Source organism: Episyrphus balteatus, chromosome 1 (assembly GCF_945859705.1).
Source record: "Episyrphus balteatus chromosome 1, idEpiBalt1.1, whole genome shotgun sequence".
NCBI classification, from domain to species: domain Eukaryota; kingdom Metazoa; phylum Arthropoda; class Insecta; order Diptera; family Syrphidae; genus Episyrphus; species Episyrphus balteatus.
In genome coordinates, this window is record NC_079134.1 from 55,252,645 (window position 1) to 55,268,525 (window position 15,881).

General features: G+C 36.8%; 1 protein-coding gene across 1 annotated transcript in view; it reads left to right on the forward strand.

Annotated features, from left to right (window-relative positions):
- The first annotated feature begins 1,351 nt into the window (after positions 1-1,351).
- LOC129915875 (piezo-type mechanosensitive ion channel component) overlaps positions 1,352-15,881 on the forward strand; it is a 291,170-nt gene continuing 276,640 nt past the window's right edge. The window contains exon 1 of the mRNA XM_055995585.1: positions 1,352-1,455. The gene's annotated coding sequence lies outside the window, so the exon portion shown is untranslated. The remainder of the gene's footprint in view (positions 1,456-15,881) is intronic.

Sequence of the window (15,881 nt, forward strand, 5' to 3'; positions counted from 1 at the left end):
GCAAAAGAGATATCGGAAAGATTTAAAATTTTTTTTGAAAGAATAAGACCAGTTATAGGCACCGTTATTTATTCATAATGAATTACCCCACATAAAAACATAACCTTGAAAACAGCCAAAATGACGTTTTTTGGCATTTTATAACGGTAATATTTCAAAAACGGAGGCCAATAAAAAATTTCTGACTTCAGATTCGAGTTCAGCATATCCAAAACTACTAGAAAAGTGTACTTTGGTTTGGCAAAAACCTTGCTCAGCAGTGTAATATATTAAATAAGAAAAACAACATTTTAAAGCATTAACTCGGAAATTGTTTACACAAAACCAAAACACTAATAATTACGATAGTAGGTTTCGGCAGTAAAATTATAAGAAAACATTACCCAATTGGATCACGGAAAAAAAAGTTATTTTTTCGAAGAAGACTGACTAACAAGATTTATAAGAATATTGTAAGTTTAGGAGAGACATTTGAGAGAATAGCATAAGAGCAAGAATAAAATCACTAGTTAATCACTTTTTCTGAAATGTGGTCGACTACTGGAGACGGCCGGAACTAGGCAACTCTACCCTATATAAGGTCTTCAGGTCCAAGCCTTCATGAAATCAAACAATCCAAAAGTTGAAAATTTTTGTCAAAAAGTAATTAAGGAAACATAATATTGTATTCGCCCTACATTTCGGGCCATGTCACTGTTATCAACAACGGTGTCCCTACGATATGTCTTAATGATCTATTTAATGTTCCAATGAAATTATTTGTTAAGTATTTAGACCAGTGCCAATCATTTTTGAAAACAAAACAATTATTAGGAGCATAAGGGTGATTGGAAAATTAAGGATAAATAGTATATGAAAGGGGAAAAATAAATTGCCCACAAAAAAATTAGGGGGAAATGGTCGGTGTCGAAAATCGTGTTTTTTTACGATTTCTGTCAAAAGTAGATCTATCGAAGAAAATTAAAAGCAAAAGTTTTAGAAAATAAAAAGATCTACAACTTTTACTCAATCCATTTTTTATATAACCTCAAAAATATTGAGAAAAATGCAAAAATACGATTTTTTGGTTTTTTATTGTTATCTTTTAAAAAATTGGTTGGATTTAAAAAAAACCTGGTCAAAAATACTTTGTTATGTTTACTATTTATTTTACCTAAATGTTTTTTGAGCAAAATATTAATTTTTGACGAATTTAATTAGAAAAAATATCCTATTTTTCAATCAAAAAAGTTACCGAAAAAATTTTTGATTTTTGAAAAGTTTGGAATGCAATTATTTAGATTATAACCTTTTATTTAAGACTATGTTAAAAAAAACTGCCGATTTCAGCTTAACACCACCGCAGGATCAAATCGACTACTGTGGCAGAAGGCAGAACAGGCTGTCAAATCAGCGTTAGTTGTGATGTCAACGCCCACCACACAATGTGGGGTAGCTGCAACATAAACAAAAGGGGTGAGTACCTTTTAGAATTCATTTTTAAAAATAATCTTGACATTTTAAACCATGGGAATAGCCCTACCTTCATGAACAGAATCAGAGAAGAAGTCCTTGATCTCACCCTATCCACTCCATTCATAGGCAATGCTATTCAAAACTGGCATGTTTCGACTGAAACATCAATGTCAGATCACCGGCAAATTTGCTTTGACATATGTACATATGTACAAAATCCTCCTTAACGTACAGACAACCGAGAGCGACCAACTGGGACGACTATTGCCTAGAACTCTCGCAATCGATCAATGCAACAAAAACCATGGTGGAATACCAAGCTCTTTAAGCTAAGAACGCTGACCAGAATATTAATAAACAGAGCCAAGCGCAACGGAGACTGCACCTCATACTGCACTTCACTAGCCAATTAGATACAATACAGATATTAGAAGAGCCAAAAGAGATTCATGGAAAAAGTTCTGTAATGATCTATCTGATACATAAAGCAGCGCTCGCATCCATAGGATTCTCGCTAAAGAGCACACTAATCATATTGGCATTGTATATATATTCCTATAGTACTCTCATGAAGCAGAATTTTCTGTTTTGCGTCGCCACCGCTGGGATCGTAAGTTTATTTTATATTTGAACCTTATAGCCTGGTACGCTGCTCGCGCTAAATTTTAGCTGAGATAAAATTCCCATACAAGTTATCGATAATTTGTATGGGATCCATTTTATCTTGGCTAAAAATGTTCGATAATTTGTATGGGAGCTAAAATTTAGCGCGAGCAGCGTACCAGGCTTATGCAGAAAATTGAAATGCAGATCTACCAAAAGATGTCGCTAAAGTATTTTCTTCGATTGATAGTACTACAGAAATATATATACAATGATATTGGTAATGATTCATTTTTAAGAGTTACTATCAGATGGTTATACTTCAAGACAAAAATAATTATGTCTTTTGTATGAAAGTCGCTATTTCGTGACTCTTTAAGGACGTCTGGTGGGGGGTAATACCGTGCTTAAAACGTCTGAGACCTATTAATCTACTATCAATGATAATACTTTTTTAAGGAGCTACCATCAGATGGTTATGTTTAAGGGGATAGAAAATTTGCTTAGCTGTTTTCTGAAAATGCTTTTCCAGGTGGTTATATATGTATATATATATAAGTGGTTATATACGCCAAGCGAATAACACAAATCTTAGACTAAAACTTTTTATTAGCCCCGTTCCATTGGAGGTGGTTGTTTACTCATGAGTAGTTCTAGTACTAGAATTAACACAAGATCTTCTACTCGAGGAGATAGGAAAGTGTAGTTGTTGTACTAGATTTCTACTCACGAGCAAACTACCACCTCCAATGGAACAGAGCTATTATACCCTTCAAGCAAACGAGTCCGAACTGGGTCCGAACCGGCTCCGAAGTGAGTCCGAGCTTGATCTCGCAACGGGCTCCACGGGTGGCTCAAATTATTATGGAAATTATAAATACCGCGGAGCCGATTGCATATGAATTGGTGTGGTGAAAATCTCCATTCCCAGAAAACGGAGACGAACTCTTACCGGAAACTGAAGCAGAAAACCTACCTGAAGCGGAATGGAAAGATCAATGACGCTTGAGGATTTGGAAACATTTGCAAACAAGAAAGAACACGAAACATTTTTTTTTCACTGAAATTTTTTAAATTTTATTTTCTAACACAAACACATAATTTTTATGTTTTATGTCGTGATTTTAATATTAACTCGCTAGAAAATCAGGATACGTATCGACGACGAATAGCCCAATGTCTTAATGATAACAGCTTAAGTATGACCATTCATGAACCAAATAGAATAACCCCTCTATCAAGAGAACCTTAATTTATTGATTATATTGTAGCTAATGATGAGTCCCTAGTTAAATCTATAGTTAGGCCGTGTGTGAATTGCGTTAAATAGTTAACACCGTGTAAAATTTTTGACACTATTGAGGTGAACAAAAAAATTTAAAAAAAAATGTATTGTTTAAATTTTTTTTTGCCTTTTTCTGCCATGATACTCCTTTTTAATAAAAAACAAAACCATGTGCAAAAAAAATTTAACTCAAATTTAACCAGGTCCCAGAACCCAATCAATTTTTAACAGCTGAAAATTTTTTATTCACCTCAACAGTGTCAAAAATTTTACACGGTGTTATCTATTTAACGCAATTCACACACGGCCTTAATAGCACAAAATAAAGTAGGTGACAGTTACACACAAAGTGTGTTCGACCTCGTATTTCGCATTTTTAGATCGGAGTGTCAAATCTGAACTCCGTTTTCTTGCTTATGTAACATTAGGCCGGTTCTTATTTGCTTTTTTTCAAAAATTAATGAAGACATCCGCTCAATCGTCTCCAAATAAATACAAAAAAAATTCTCTAATTTTTTTCAGGTTTTTATCTATACCCCTTATGCTGGTCGTACACTACGTGCACAGCTAGTTCAACCAACTTCTTATTCAACTCATCGATTTGATAAACAATTTTATAACCCCGCACACTAGTGCACAAACTCACGTTCTTCACGTTGAGCAACAAAACTAGATGTAAAATTGAATGAAACGCGTTGGGGGCCCCTTACACCTAGTTGATCAACTCCATCAATTGTTGAACACCTGGTTTATCAACTTCATTAATTGTTGGATACCCTCGTACACCTAGTTGACTAACACATTAAATTGTTGAACAGCCTCGTACACCTGTTGAAAAACTTGTTGGATTTTGGGGAAAAAAATCGTTCCTCGAGTTTATCAACTGTAGTAGTTGTGGAACGAGTTGATACCCTCGTACACATAATCAAAAATTGCTTGTTGGACAACGCGTTGAATATAATCGGTGTCGGTAGCTTTTTAAAATATGTAGGTAATATTTACTTCTTTTGTACACATTTTTTGCGTCCAAGCACCTGATTTCTATATCCATATTTTATTATTCTTTAAGTATTTCCTCTCAAAAATAAATAAAACGCACAACTGGGTCGCACGTACTAGCTCTTAAGCTAAAAGTTGCTTGGAATATCAAAAATGATTAAAAAATTGAACTTTTTTTTTATTAAAAAAATTGATTTTTTTTAATTCAAAACATTGAACTTTTTTCTTAATTCCGAAAATTATTTTTTTAACATTAGAATTACTAAAACGTTTTTATACAAAAATTTTCATTAACATCGGTTGTGTCGCTAAGGAGAAAGTCAGACATTAAACATTTATAGATATGTTCTTACACGTTTTACGCGAATCATTGGCTTTTTGGACCAATTACAGATTCGAAAAAAAACACCCTTTCACCTAATTTTTTTTTATAAAAACTCTTTATTCTTGCTTTCTTTCCCAAATTCAACGTTTTTACCAAATTTCATTAGGTTGGTATATCATTTTTGTTTTCACTCAAAAAACACCCTTTCAACCGTGAAATTTTTGTAGACACGTTAGATTCTGGTTTCTTATCCCAAAAGTAACATAATTCAATAGGGTACCACTTGTACTACTCTAGTATTGCACACTTTTCCAAATATACCCATATTTACTCTTCACCTAAAAAAAACACCCTTTCACATGAAAAAAATTTATAAAATTCTTTTATTCGTAATCCCCATGAGAAAGAGAACATATTTATTAAATTTCGTGAGGGTACCTCTTATACCATTAATTTTATTGGACTTATCGCGGATTTTCCCTATTTTCCCCCCAAAAAAAAAACACCATTTAACCTAAAATATTTGTAACGACTTTTTGGGTTCTTAGTTTCTGTTATAAATGAAACATTTTTACCAATTTTCATTGGTGTAACAATTTTTTCCCAGTTTTTGTGGTACTAATTCCGAATTTCATCATTTCTTGAAAAAAAACACCCTTTCACTCAAGATAATTTTGTACTTTTTATAGATTCTTAATTCTATATACCTACACAACTTAACCAAAACTTTTTCAGCAAGTTTTAAAAATTAATAAAATTTAATTAAGCTGTTATGATATCTTTCTCACACACAACTTAACCTATCAAAAAAACACCCTTTCACCAAAAATAATTTTAATATATATGTATATAATATAATATAATTTTAAGAATTTTGGTTATATTTTACCTATTGAGGTCAAAAAACAAGCACCCCTGTTTTTAATCGGCAATGACTTTTCTTTAAGCAATCATATTGACTTTATTTTAATGTCATGAGATTCAGCATCAAAAAATACCTTAAAAAAATGTGCCATATGATGATATTCCACAAACAATTTTGTTCACTGTATTTTTGACCTTCACCCCCTCCCTCTTGTCCGCGAAAAAATACCCTTCCACCCAACTTTTTTGTATAGACTTTTTTCGTACTTGGTTCTTATCCCAATAGCAAACTTTTTGCCAAGTTTCATGAGTGTAACAATTTTTTTTCCTTTAAATGCCTATTTTACCTGTAATAAAAACAGAGCTGTGATAAACAAAAAAATTCACATTCTCTCTGATAGCAAGGCCGCTTTCCTACTGGGGACTGCATTCAACTATTACACCAGCTTACCAGTACAAACAAAGTTCAACTCATTTAGATACCTGGTCACAGCGGTCCTATAGGAAATGAATTAGATGAAAGGTTCCGCATCTCCATTCATGATGTCAAGACCATTCTGTGGCATACCAACAACAGTACTGCAAAGTTCTACATAAATAAATGTCTAAGAGATATGGCCAATCATTACTGGACGCATACGAAAGGTAACAGACAAGCCAAAATATTTATACCAAATATCTCCCACGCCAGAACGAAACAACCCCTCACACTCACCAGAAGCCATATTCGCATAGCCACCAGGCTTCCTTACTGGACGCTGCTCAGTAAAAAAACATCTCAAGACCATGGGCATAGAGAAAGGAATACCTAGAGACGCGACTTCGGTTGGTTTTTTTCTGCAAGCTGCAATGAGAGGAAAAACTCCACAATGCTGATATGTGGTAGTTTTCCCGTGCATTTTAAATGGCACCAACACCATTGTATATATATTCCTATAGTACATGGTATTAAAAGGAAGGTATGATCATTAGAAAAAACTCTGTATCGAGAACTGTCAAAACTTAAAAATGGCTACTTAAGGTTTTGACAGCTGCCCATTGAAATTGTTGTTGTAAACAAATTTGTCTTGGAAATTGTTGTTGCTTTTGACTTGGCCATAAAATAAACGTCAAAACCTTATTACCCCATTTTGTAAGATGGCGGCTCTAATGATCATACCTTGTCTTTTTATACCATGCCTGTAGTACTCTCATGAAGCAGAATTTTCTGTTTTGCGTCGCCACCGCTGGGATCGTTAGTTTATTTTATATTTGAACCTTATGCAGAAAATTGAAATGCAGATCTACCAAAAGATGTCGCTAAAATATTTTCTTCGATTGATAGTACTATATAGTGATGTGTCAACTCGAGTTACTTATTATTATTATTATTTCAAGCTTTATTCACTCAATTAAATTCTTAAATAGTAAGCACATATAAAAATATTTAGATACATGTTTTTGTTTTGTTTTGTTTTTTTTTTTATTTTTTTAATTTGAAGCCTGGTACGCTGCTCCCGCTAAATTTTAGCTCCCATACAAATTATCGAAAATTTTTAGCCGAGATAAAATGGATCCGAATCGAAGATTTGAAACATATTTTCCGTTTATTTTTAAGCCTTTACTCTCCCAGTTTAAGTTTCTAAAGACTTCTTCGAGAGCTGCTGAAAAAGTGCTGGTGAAAGAGGATCTCCCTGTCTTACACCTCGCGAAACTTTAAATTCCGGTCCTACACATTCTGTTTTTATTCGTGCAGTACTCCTTTCATTCATTTTCTTTAAGATTCGGACTATTTTGTCATCAACACCTTGGTTAAGAAGAGCCTTCCAGATGAAGCTCTGGTCGACTGTATCGAAAGCTTTTGCAAAGTCGATGAATGCAAAGTAAATGGTTATATTATATTCTTTACATTTTTCTATTATCTAACATCCCAACTAGCAAAACAGCTTCTGTAAATTGAAATCTCGCAGGTTCTACTTTTTATACAAGCCTGGTACGCTGCTCGCGCTAAATTTTAGCCGACATAAAATTCCCATACAAGTTATCGATAATTTGTATGGGAGCTTAAATTTAGCGCGAGCTGCGTACCAGGCTACAGCCGGTATTGAGCTTGCTTCAGAATTTAACTGCTTATAGAAGTTCGGACTTGTTTAACAACTTCTAATAAATTGTTTAAGTACTATTAAAGAAACTTAAACGAAGAAAGCTTGTTTTTCTTATAAGCCTGTTTAATGAATTTATATTTATGAATTACCAAGTTTTATATGATTTTTAGTTTTGATATTAAATAATTTAGCTCGGACACTTTTTGGTTTTGACATTGAATAATTTAGCTCGGACATTTTTTTTGCTATTAAACTAATTAAGTTTTTAATATCATTAATGAATATATATATTCTATATATACTAGGATGGCCGATTGGGTAGTGTGGTGGACTACCACCAAGCAGATACGAAGTTCGATTCCTAGGTGTGGTAAAAAAATTATACACTTTTAAAATTATTATTAATAGATATACTAAAAACTAATGGAATGTTATAATTAAGTATTTTTCGGACTTACCGCGACAATTAAACTTTTAATCATATAAAATATGACACGGCTCGACTTATCGTGGTCACGAGATGACTGTCAGTCATCTCGTGACCACGATAAGTGCAACCTTATCGAAACGTCGAGCCGTGTCATATTTTATATGATTAAAAGTTTAATTGTCGCGGTAAGTCCGAAAAATACTTAATTATAATGTGTATAAACCGCGAATATGAAAGTTTAAAATTAAAAATAATGGAATGTTATATATAATATCAGATAAAAAGATACAATTCATTATTTAAAACCAGTTAAAAAAGAATTCTTTTTTTTTGTAGTTTTTATTTTTTAATTTCGATAAGACATGTATTAAAGAGCTATACAAGCTCTTCAAAAGCTATCTGTCAAATCTCAAAGCTTCGGTAGAGCTTCGGTAAAGCTTCTTTTAAGATCCTTATAGAGGGTCAAGTTTGTATAACGTTCTCCTTTTTCATGCCCAATAACCTTACTAAAGTTTAAAAGAAGCTGAAATGTAGCTTTTGTAATACCTTAACCGAAGTTGAAATGTTAGTTGGGATATGGTTTGTAAGTGATCAATTGTAGAGATGCTGGATCTAAAACCAGCTTGTTCGAAAGGTTGATTAAAATCGAGAGTTGTTTTCATTCTTTCAAACAAACATTTAGCAAAAACTTTATAGATAGACGATATTATGCTTATAGGTCGATAATTGTTAATATCGTCTTTATTGCCCTTTTTGTAAATGAGTATTATCTCAGATTTCGTCCATTGGTCTGGGACTACTTCTGTGACCAAAACTTGATTGAAAATATTTTTCAAGCAGTTGGCCAATGAAAATTTTCCTAATTTGAGGTATTCTGCTACTATCCCATCGTTACCTTTAAATTTGTCGTTCTTTAAGCTTAGTATCGCTTTCTCTATTTCACTCTCAAGAAAAGGTGAAAATTCTTCTTCGCGATTTACTTCTTGCAGAATCAATTGATGTTCGGTTGTTGTTGTTTGCTTTGAGTATAGTTGAATATAAAAGTTTGTTGCTAATTGATTGATACTTTTTCTGTCGTGATTTCTTTTGCCGCTTTCTGATAGTGTAGTTATCCACTCTTTATACTTTTAATTTGTATTTTTAGCTTTTTTAACAGATTTTGTTTCTTCGATTACTGTTTTTAAAAGGTTTTCGTTGAATGTTTTGATATCGTCTTGAGATTTTTTCTTTATGTTCTTCCTTATGTTTTTGAAGCTCTTGTTTTAGTTGTTCATCAAGCCTGGTACGCTGCTCGCGCTAAATTTTAGCCGAGATAAAATTCCCATACAAGTTATCGATAACTTGTATGGGATCCATTTTATCTCGGCTAAAAATTTTCGTTATTTTGTATGGGAGCTTAAATTTAGCGCGAGCAGCGTACCAGGCTTCAGGGTTTGGTATCTTTCGTAGACGTTCTCGAAGCGCTATTAAATCCAAAGTTTTACTTGATAGTTTTTGTGGTTTTTGGGACATGGCTGTAAGGATGTATCTGTCAGCTGATTCTTTGATAGTCCTTTCCATTTTATTATATGCTACTTGAAACGGTTCATTCATTTGTGATATAATTCTATATCGTTGGTGTAGGTCATAAACAAAAAATACCAAGACTGGAAACTCGGCGGTCAACTGACGTTTGCCTACAAGCTGCGAGGTGTGGTGAATGTCGTGAACCTATCGTTGTGTTAGTGTCAAATGTGTGGTGAATGTCGTGAATCTATAAATGTGTGCGTGTTAACGTCATTTACCAACGTGGTGGCTTTCACATATATTCACAGACAGCACTGTACACAAAAGGGTTTCGGGGGGAAAGACGTACGAAAGTTTCCAGTCTTGGTATTTTTTGTTTATGGTGTAGGTCTGCATTATAACTATTGATTGTTTCAGTGTTTACTGATTTCAATAACACTTTTTATGTGGTCTAATGCAGTTTTCTAGTTCTATGGTTAACTATCAGCTCCGCGCGAACTAGTCTGTGATCAGATTCAAAATCAAAATTATTAAGGACGGAGACATCTTTTACAACTGATCTTTTGTTGACTAGGATATAATCATATTGATTTTTGTGTTTTTGATCTGGTGTGATCCAAGTCCATTGATTTTTTGGATTTTTTTTGAATAGTGAGTTACCGACCGTTAGTTTTTGTTGCCAAATATATTGAATGAGTCGAGTTCCTCTTTCGTTGCGACTTCCGTATCCGTATTTACCCATTATTATTTATTCACCATCTTTTCTGAATCCTAGCTTTGCATTAAAATCTCCGATTGTTAATACTGTAATGTTTTATTCCGGGTTCACAATAAAACTTATTTAATTTCCACTTATATTTCCGTTCAAATAAGAACACACTTTATTTCAACTCAATTTACTTTTATTATTCGCTCAAACAAACACACTTTTAAATCACTTTATTTACTACTAACAATTCGCAACACTTTATTTCACTTTGTACTGTACTCTTTCACTTTCAAGATTAAACTGTGTCCGGTCGGTGTCTACGCTGCCTTTTATACCGGAATCTCGAGACTCGAGAACGTCCTCGAAGGCTCTCGTCCCTGTCTCTCGAAACTTCCTTTCCAGGAAGGCTTCCAGTCTAGTGGGATATTTTGAGATGTGTTCAGTGTGGGATATTTTGAGATGTGTTCAGTGAGATATGTTCAGTGGGATATTTTTAGATGTGTTCAGTGAGATATTTTTCTTAATTACTAAAGGTCCGTTCACATTTCTACCTTTGCAGTAGTAGGTAGTGTGTTCAGGCTTTTATCTTAAAAGTAGTTCAGTAATTCATCGTTACATTGCCCCCCTCTTAGGATTGTTCGTCCCGAACAACTCCATTGCTTCTATCACCATTATAACGATGTAAACGGTCACAATGAACTACCTTTAGTTTGCCTCTTACCCCTCTTTGTATACGGTAAACCACGTCGTTAATTCTGGTTATTACTGTGTAAGGGCCTTCCCAGTTTTGTTGTAGCTTCGGTGATAGTCCCTTTTGTCGGTGGGGATTGTAAAACCACACAAGTTCTCCTTCTTGAAACCCTGTTGCTGTCGCTCGTGCGTCATATCTTGTTTTCATCCTGTCACTAGACGCTTTTATATTTGTCCTTGTCCGTTGGTGAATGTTAGCCAGTGTTCCTTTCAGGTTATCTACGTACTCATCCATTTCATGTGGCTCGTTTGGAACACTTCCAAATTTTATCTCACTTGGCAGACGTATTGTTGAGCCAAATAGGACTTCCGATGGTGTATGTCCAGTAGAACTATGTGTTGCACTTCTATAAGCCATCAAGAATAATGGAATATGTCGGTCCCAGTCTCGTTGATTATCATTGACTACTTTTGACAGGTGTTCCTTAAGTGTCCTGTTAAATCGCTCAACCATCCCATCAGATTGTGGATGAAGCGGTGTTGTTCGCGTCTTCTTGATGCCAAGGAGTGAGCAAACCTCTTGAAAAATCTTAGATTCGAAGTTCCTTCCTTGGTCGGAATGAAGTTCCATGGGTACTCCGAACCTGCTCACCCAATGAAAGACAATCTTATCCACAACTGTTTTGGTTTCCTGGTTTGGAATGGCAAATGCCTCAGGCCATTTGCTGAAGTAGTCCATCACTACAAGGATGTATCGATTTCCGTTGTTGGTTTCGGGAAAAGGACCTGCTACGTCTATTGCAATTCTCTCAAAAGGTGCACCCACATTGTACTGCTGCATCTTGCTTTGGATTTTTCTAGCTGGTCCTTTGCTAGCGGCACAAGTATCACATTTTCGGCACCACTTTTCAACGTCTTCTCTCATACGTAACCAGTAGAATTGCTGTCGTAGCTTTTCCAGCGTCTTGTTGATGCCTAAATGGCCTCCAGAAGTTCCACCGTGCATCTCTCGGAGAACATCATTTACCTTTGACTGAGGTACGACTAGCTGCATTACATAGGATTTACCATCTGCGGATTCCCACTTACGCCTGAGTAGCCCTTCTTGCACATGAAGTGAGTCCCATTGTGCCCAATATGCTTTTAGAGTGGGGCTTCGGTCGGAGATGTCGGCCCATTCTGGTTTCTCTTGATGTTCCTTCCATGCAAGGATGGGTTCGATGTCCGAATCTTCCTGTTGGGCCATTCTGAGTTCTTCATTACTCCAGCCGCAAATGGGATCAGCTCTCGTTCTTCTAACAGCGACAACTTCCTTTTCTTCTAGTCGTGTGCAATGCTTGCAGTCTTGCTTGCACGGGCGCCGAGATAATGCGTCTGCATTTGAATGCAGCTTTCCTCTTCGATGTTGAATCTGACATTGATACGTCTGAAGTATCTCGATCCATCTTGCTACTTGACCCTCTGGATTTTTGAAGTTCAAAAGCCAATTTAGCGCACCATGATCTGTGCGAAGAAGGAACTTCTGTCCATAGATGTACTTATGGAAGTGCTTTGTTGCCAATACTAGAGCTAGAAGTTCCCTTCTGGTCACGCAATAGTTTCTTTCTTGTTTCGAGAGTACCTTGCTGAAATAGGCAACGACCTTTTCTTCTCCGTCATGAACTTGCGATAAAACAGCACCAACTCCAACATTACTTGCATCTGCGTCAATGATGAATTGTTTGCCTGGAGTCGGATAGGCCAGCACAGGAGCTTCACATAACCGCAGCTTCAGTTCCTGAAAGCTTTTCTCACACTCACCTGACCATTTAAAGGGTTTACCCTTCTCCGTAAGTTGGTGCAAGCTTTTGGCGATTCTCGCAAAATCCTTCACAAATCGTCGATAGTACGTTGCCAGACCGAGGAAACTCCGAAGTTGATGCTTGTCCTGAGGGGTTGGCCAGTTCTTCACAGTGTCAACTTTTTCAGGATCAGTCTTCACTCCTTGGGATGAGATGATATGCCCCAAATATTTAACCTCGGTCTTGAAAAGTGCACATTTCTTTGGATTCAACTTAAGATGTGCTTCTCGTAGCCTTTGGAATACAGCCTTTAGGTTTTCACAATGGTCATCAAATGTTTTCCCGTAAACGATGACATCATCCAAATAGACTAGGCAAGATTTCCAGGTTAATCCATTTAAAACGCACTCCATTAAGCGCTCAAAAGTAGCTGGGGCATTGCATAGCCCAAACGGCATGACATTAAACTGCCACAGACCATTTCCTGTGGAGAAAGCCGTCTTCTCCCGATCTTCTGGATGGATTTCTACCTGCCAGTAGCCACTCTTCAAATCCAAAGTCGAAAACCATTGTGCTCCTTCCATTGCATCTAGAGTATCGCTGATTCTTGGCAGTGGGTAGCTGTCTTTCTTCGTCACATCATTCAGCCTGCGGTAGTCGACACAAAATCGAGTGCTTCCATCCTTCTTTTTGACGAGAACTACCGGTGATGCCCAAGGGCTTTTGGAATTTTCGATAAGCCCGTCTTTCTTCATTGTTGTTATCATTTCTTCAACTTCACCTTGTTTGGCCAAGGGGAGACGTCTTGCTGGTTGACGAATCGGCCTAGCATCTCCTGTATCGATTCGATGCTGCACCAGTTGTGTCCGGCCGTATTGCCCGCTGGGTGAAGAGAAAATATCAGCATATTCGTGAAGAAGACTTCCCGCAACGTTAAGCTGATGTTGACTCAAGTTGTCTGATTTGAGAATTTGTTTCTTAAGTTTCTCCGAGTTCATAGTCATCTGTGTATCCACCTCGTTGATCTTAGTTATTGCGGCCACAGATTCACATTGCCCAACAACTTCTCCTTTCTTAAGCTTGATTGGGTACGGTTTGATGTTAAGTATCCGTACAGGTACCATGTTGTTCTTTGGTGCCACAAGAGTCTTCCCGATGATGATGTTTTGGGAACTTTGTTCAACTTCTGGCTCAACCATGAGGTATCGATGGCTTCCAATATTCCCCTTTAGTTTCGTCCACACAAAAACTTCTGAAGAAGGAGGCAGGCACATGTCTTCTTTGATGACAGTTCTAATTGTTGTCGAGTTTTCGTTGCCATAGACCATTGGAATCTCTACATTTCTGTATTTCAGGACTTGATTACCGATATCCAAAATGATTCCATGCTCCTTCATGAAGTCGATTCCAATGATGCACTCGTCACATATATCTGCCACCAAAAACACATGTGAAAACTCTAGTTCTGCCATACGGATCGTAAGACGAACTTCACCGTACACCCTTGCTGCTTCTCCTGTGGCGGTCTTCAGACGGTAGCTGTTGGTGTTATGTAGCCATGTCATCTTCACCAAGTCTCTTCGTACAATAGAGGCGGTGGCACCGGTGTCAATTGTAGCCACGTGTTGTTTGTTGTTTATGGTCGCCTCCACTGTCAGACTTTTGTTGTCTCGTTTAGTCTGTGAGACTTGAATTGTGGTTCTGGGGCCATCGATACCAGAAACCAGCTTCTGCCCCTCGAAGTTGGTTCTTACTCGTTTTCCCGAATGGGAATCAAGCTGAGCATGAGTGTTAGTTGTATCGCTTACCTGTTGTTGGGCAATATTCCTGTTTCCACAGTGTTCGCAAGCAGTTCTTCTTGGTGGCAATCTGCACTGCCGCTGGAGATGTCCTGTCTTGTTACAGTTCCAGCATCGAGCAGCTCCGTCTCGCTGGTTTCTTTGGAACGCGAGTTTTTGACAAGAGCATTCCTCCACTGCAACTTCTCTTACCCGATGAACGCCTTGAGAAGCCTGTTCTGCTGCTTCCATAGTCAGTGCAAACGCTAATGCTTCAGGAAGGGAACGTTTTCCAGCTGTTCGAATTGCTCGCTGAAGATTTATATCAGATACAGCACGTACAAAGGCTTCTGTCGCAAACTGATTGATAATGTCATCTCCTGCTGTCGGATATGCCAGATGAGCCAACCTTTCAATATCTGCTTGAAGTTGTTGCAGAGTTTCTCCTCTTTTCTGGACTCTTGTATTGAGTTGGACGCGGAAGACTTCCTGCATATGGCCATCTCCAAAACGTTTTTCAATGACCTGGACAAGAGCGTTAAAGTTACCATTCTTTTCTGGTGGTAACGTTTGTAACAACTCAGCAGCAGGACCTCTAAGAGCAAGAGTCAGCGCTATACATTTGTCTTCGTCATCCCAGCCATTTGTTGTGGCAGCTGCCTCAAACTGTTTCTTGTAGATCGACCAAGAACTTTGTCCATCAAAGGTTGGTGGATGCATTTCCTTCTTCTTTAAATACTCACCAGAACTTTCTCGCACCTTAATTTTTCGAACCTTGTCAAGTTCTTCGGTAAAACTTTGCATTTTCACTTCCATTCCTTTCAATTTGTCATCGAATTTTATTTCTACTTTTTCGAGTTTTTCTTCAACTTTCTCGAACTTTTCTTGGGATTGTTTTTCAACACCTTTGATGGAAGCATCAAGAGCAACGAACTTGTTCTCGATAGCATCAAGCTTACCTTCGATGAGGTTTTTCTGTTCATCTAGAAGGTTCTTCTGAGTTTCCAATTTTTCGAGAAGATTCTGTTGTTCACTCTTTTGCTCGGTACGTTGTGCCTCAATTTTTTCGAGAACACTACTCTGTTGTTTTTCTAATTGTTCTCTCTGTTCCTTGCGTTGTGTCTCAATTTGTTCAAGAAGATTTTTCTGTTCATCCTTCTGTTCATTACGTTGTGCTTCAATTTGTTCAAGAAGATTTTTCTCGAACTTAGCAAGGAGAACAGACATCACGGACGACATATCGGAAGCGGAACCAGTACTTACTTGTTCTTCTGGCATTTCAATTTCGAATTGAAATGTGTCCAAATTTTCGTTTATCTGGGTTAAGTGATCCTGCAGACGAATAATGAGGTCATTTTTCGATCCAGCAGTA